Raw genomic sequence first — 5691 nt, forward strand, 5'->3', positions numbered from 1 at the left:
CCATTAAGCACTTAATCATCAAAGACAATATCCTAAGATGCAGATCTGTCCCCATAAGGCTGGATGGCCATGTAAAATTTCCATCGTTACACTTAAGCATGTCTAGAAGGAGCTCAAAAGCTCAAAAAGGGCTAAATGAAAGACTTAATGGATGCATGAAGCCCTTAAACCCATAAAGTTGGCACCTTTATGCCAAAAGATCTCATGAAGGTCATAGATTTGAAGGAATAAAAACTTGGGAATTCTACTTACCTACCAACCATCCATCCATTGCTACAATCTAACCCAAGAAGAGATCTAAGAAAATATTAAGCAAGTTCAAAACTTTATACCAGAAATGTGTTGTAAATGATGCAGAGAATCAAGATCTAAAAGCTCATACTTGAACCACCACCTTGCACCAAGCTTCTCTTCCTTCGATGAGCTTCAAACACACCCACGATGATCTCACAACACTCAAGGAGGCTCTAGGGTTTAGAGATTAGGGTTAAGGGATATGGAGGCTGGGAATGAGGTCAACACATGGGACTTAAGGTGTTTAAATATGGTGCAAAACCCTAAAATTAGGGTTTATCAATCAGCATCCAACTCGCCGAGTTCCCTTCACCAACCCATCGAGTTGGTCCATAAAACGTATGACCAAAAAGCCTCCAACTCGTCGATTTTCCAACCATCAACTCTCCGAGTTGGTTACTAGGAAAGGGGATTTCTTTCTATAAATAATCTTTTCGATTTCGATTGTTACATTCATCCTTTCCTAGGATGGAACACCTTCCTCACAAATGGCACATGAGGCTTCAAGGTGGTGCATCCTCCTTCCACTGTGGCACATCATCTTCCATAGTGGCACATCTTCTTTCTCAAGTGGTGCTCCTTGCTCAATGACTCATCACCATCTTAAATTGCACACCATGCTTCAAGAATGGCGCACCTTGAGCATGGATGTTGCATCCATGCACCAAGGTGCTTTATTTCACTCCCAAGTGCTCCGTACCTCTTCCAGGTGCTCCATACTCCCTTAAGAAGATTCATTCCTTTGTCAGTTGACCTGTTCCTTTATTAGATTATCCATTCCTTTGACACATGCTTCATGAGCCCCAAGCGCTCCATTGAGTTCCAAGTGCTCCATGAGAATGCTCCAAATGCTCAAGTCACATTTAAAATTTCCTTTATATTTTGTTGGTTAATTCTTATTCTATTTTTAATTAAAGTCTATAATAATTACATTCTAAAAGACCTTGAAAAATTACTTCCTACGAAAATTGTTCTCGACGTTCTTTATATCGATGGATTTGTATTTTCGAGTAGATCAATTCTCTTTTACATTGTTTTAACTAAAAAGCAACCGATCTCCAATTCAATTTTTATGACACACATTGATGTGTCGGTTTGAACATGAAATTTCAAAAAATCATAATTTCTTCATACAAAGTCCGATTTTGGCATTCTTTATATCCAAAGGACTGTGATCACGACTAATACAAACTTCGTCAAGACTAGTTATCCTAAATAATATTTTATTTTTAAACGTTATTTTATCGCTCAATTATAAAACAATAGTAAGACTTTCTACAAATTTTATATACTCATATTAATTTTCCGCATAACGTATATACTATAATTACTCTCATAGTTCGTAACATGTACATAGAACGATGATCTTATTTGAGGATTTTATTGTTCGGTAAAACAAATATTTATAACTGATAATCCTTAAAACGTCTAGCCCGAATTCGCAGGTGTTACATGCCCATTTCAGATGATCAATGTTGGCAAGCTAATCATATGTAGCCAGGAATAGACAGGGAGGGTTTTCTTCAAAATTAGACATAGTAAATGAAATGCATGTGTACCAAAAAAAGCTTGAAATGTTTTGTTTCGACCAACTCTTGAGCACAGAGCCATCAATGTCACGCTCTTACAACAATACCAATAATAAGAATTGGGGAATACCTGACCTAAGGAAGAAGTTGTCACATCGTGCATATTGGTTAAAAATAATACTTTCCTAACGTCCTTGAGAGCTTCCATGAACCTCATCACAAACTAGATACAAGAGTCGACACTATTTGTCACGCCTATCTAAAACCTTATAGGCATGGTCTGGTTGTTTTTGTCCATAGCAACTACCATGAACATTTTTTGTAAGTAGTCCTCTATTAGAGGGACACTACCTAAGCATATGACAGACATCAAGAAGCCTATGAATGTATGAAGTTTCATTTTCTTCGCAAAATAAAACAATTTGTTGTAAAAACATGAGAAAATCAAAACAAAGAATTAAAATTTGGAACAAAACTGTAATCACCGTCTTCCGAATGTGTTTAATTGGTAATTCTAAGGAAAATGAGTACGATGGTTTTTGGGAAAATACTTGTTCGCAACACATTTACTGGAAGGACTTGGTGCATGTTACGTCATAAGTCGTGACGTGTGAACGCAATCAGCCTAAACCATAAGCTTGGGCCTTAAACCCTATTTAAAGACTAACACCTAATTTTTCCCCATTTTCTCACCCTCCATTCACAGAAACCCTACAACTCAAAACCCTAGCCTCCTTGCCTCTATTGTTAGTGTTTTGATGGCATGGTGTGAAGTTTGAAGAGGAGTAAGCCATTTTGGTGCCATTGTTTCTAGTTGTTAAATCTAGGATTTTGAGCATAGTTAGTCCCTTATGTCATTATTTAAATGGAGCTTGGATAGCTCCAGATCTAAAAGTGGTTTTGGTTGATATTTTGGACCCATTATGGTGTATTTAGTGCATGTTTAACTTTTCATTTGAACCATGCATGAAGTTGTTAGTAATTTAGACTCATTTTAGATCTAGGGTTGGTATTTGACTTGTGAGAGGCATAGATATGGATAAAGTTGGAAACTTTATCCATTAAGAGCTCTATTTGATGGCTTCTAGAAAGTGTGAGCCTTTATCTTTATTAAGGAATTAATAAGATGAATTGCCTCTACCCATAAAGTGTGATGTGACTAAGGATAGATAGCCAAGTGAAGCTTAGAAGGTGGTTACAATTATTTAGTCTTGTAGTGGATGTGGCACATCCAACCGTTGGTTACGGTTCGGCTGGCTATTGACTGTTGACTTTTTAACTAGTTTGACTTATGATCAAACCTTGATGGATTTGAGCATCAAACTAAGGATTGGTCTCTGTTTGGTATTAGGTGGTTTTTGCTAGCAATTTGGTTGCAAGGACTGTTATTGAGTTTGTTCTTATTGGATTCAGGTGACTTTTTCCACTATACTATGTGTGACATTATATGTCCAATGTGTAGTAGGATGCCTATGTGATATGTGCATACTTAGTCATATAATTCATGTATGTTTCTTAATACATATAGCTATAATTATGCTTAATTTGGAACAAAAGGTGTTTATTATGTTTGAAATATGTTTTGTAGTAACAAGGACAAGCTTGAGAGAAAAAAAAGCAAACGATGAGTTGGAAGCAGGAATGAAGAACAAGAATACTTGAAGATAGACTCATTTTAGATCATAGGAAAGTAACTACTATCGTTCATAGTCCAATTTGTGTTCGTTATCGATTTGGTGTTTAACTTGTGCTTGATCATTGCATGGTAATTCATAAATTGATAATTCCAAGTATTTGATCATAATAGCTAGTTAACACATTGGTAATCAATATATTTTATCCACTAGAAATCAACCATATGAGAAGGTGAAATCGGATCTAGGTAGAAGTACTACTTTAAACTTGAATTCATTTTCTTTGCTTAATTGTTTAGTTAAATTCTGCTAATCTTACAAAATCAGTAACCCCCTCCCCCCCCATTTTAAGATTGTTTCTTACCCAAGATACTCTATAATTTGACTACGTACACTGCCTATAAGTGCATAATTTACTTAATCCGGTTAAGTTAAAAAATTTAAGACAATAATGTACTTTTGTTCACATCAAAGTTTTTTGTGCCGTTTTCAGGGAACGGCTTATTTGATTTATGGTTAAAATGCTTTTAGTTGTTCGATCCTTTTTGGGGGTTAAAATCCGCAAAAAGTTGTTTTTCTGCATTTATTTTTTTGTCTGAGCAATAACCACGCCGTTGTCACCACATCGTGATTACATTTCAATCAAACTTTAGTTTATTTATTTTTGTTCATTTTACACATTTTGTTTTATTTTATTTTTTTTGTTTTAGTGATTTATGACTCGAGGATCTAAAACTCCTGTAGTCCCACCACTTTAAAATCTGGAGTCAGGTTTTCATAAGAAGGATGATAAAAAGGTTGACGAATCACCAAGCACATTCGATTACAACACATTTGAAAGCATTAACAGAACTCCTAACGTGAAAGGAACCGGTTACAAACCAGGAACAGAGATTGATTTGAAAGAAGACATAAAAACGAGGTTGAGGAGATGGTTGAAATCACGAGAATGACTATGGGAGATTACAAGAAAAGGATATGTGAGGATAATGGACTGGGGCTTGTACCACCCGAGATTCTAGCTGAAATAAATTTTGAACTGAAAGGGCACATTTTATCGATGCTTAAAGACATACATTTTTTGAAAAATAATACAAAGTCACATTAAAGCACATTGATACAGTAAAGGACATTAGAAGCTACTTCAATGTTCCAAACGTGCCAAGAGAGTCAATATTACTTAAGATGCTTCTTGTCACATTTACCCGTGAAGCTAAAGTTTGGTTAAAATTATTCGCGCCTGGATCCATTACTACTTGGTCAAATATTTGTGACGCATTCATTGAGAAATTTAGTCCACCTTCAAAGATTTCAAGTCTAAAGAAAAAGATTTCTAATCTTCAACAAGAAGTTGAAGAGTCCGTATATGAAACATGGGAGAGATACAAAGGGTTTCTTAGGAGTTGTCCTCAACATGGTCTAAATGTCCAACAATAAGTGTCAATTTTCTATGTTGGAGTGAATGTCACATCCATACAACTTCTTGACTCTCAAGGACCAATAACGAAGAAAGAGTCGGCAACCTTTAAGGATTTGATTGAAGAATTTACAAAGCATTCACGCAAGTATCATAACCCACAACAAGATGTCACTAGAGGTAAAGGAGATGGATGGAACGAGAACATAGCTACGGTTTTGGTAAAATAAAAAAATATGGAGAAGGGGATGACGAAGATGGATCAATCTATCCATGCAATAAGATTTGGATGTGATAATTGTCGTGGGCCACATTTAACGAATGATTGCGATTTGGATGAGCATAGGAACTAAGGCACAAGTATTCTACTCTAGTGATGAAAAATATGGTGAAGAATGGAGAAAGCCCAAAAAAGAGTGGTTACCTTATGAATAGTACAAGAAGCAAAAGGATGAAAATTTTAGACAAACTGTTCGAGGTTTTTACCAAAAAGAAACACCACCTGAAAAGAAATTGGATTTGGAGTCAATACTTAATCGATTTATGGAAGCCTCAAAGAAAATACATGACACTACTGATGCTAATGTGAGAAATCATCAGGCTTCTATCAAGAACATAGAGACTCAACTTGGGTAATTAACAACACTTGTTAACGAGTGATTACCACTCAGAAATACCGACCCAAAATCACAACCTCATGTAATGGCAATTTTCACAAAAAAAAGAAGTTCATTCTGATCCATTTATCATCCATGAAACATTTGGGTTTTGATATGAAATAAAAGTTTGTTTTTCACAAAAACCGGCAACGGAAGAC

The 5691-nt window shown here is 35.7% G+C and overlaps 1 non-coding gene across 1 annotated transcript; it reads right to left on the reverse strand.

Annotated features, from left to right (window-relative positions):
- Positions 1–4771: 4771 nt before the first annotated feature.
- On the reverse strand, positions 4772–4878 carry LOC144998980 (small nucleolar RNA R71). The gene has a single exon (XR_013660511.1). It is a non-coding gene; the product is annotated as a small nucleolar RNA R71 (small nucleolar RNA).
- Between the last annotated feature and the right edge of the window lie 813 nt (positions 4879–5691).

Source organism: Lactuca saligna, chromosome 5, assembly GCF_052625555.1.
Source record: "Lactuca saligna cultivar CGN05327 chromosome 5, ASM5262555v1, whole genome shotgun sequence".
Lineage (NCBI taxonomy): Eukaryota > Viridiplantae > Streptophyta > Magnoliopsida > Asterales > Asteraceae > Lactuca > Lactuca saligna.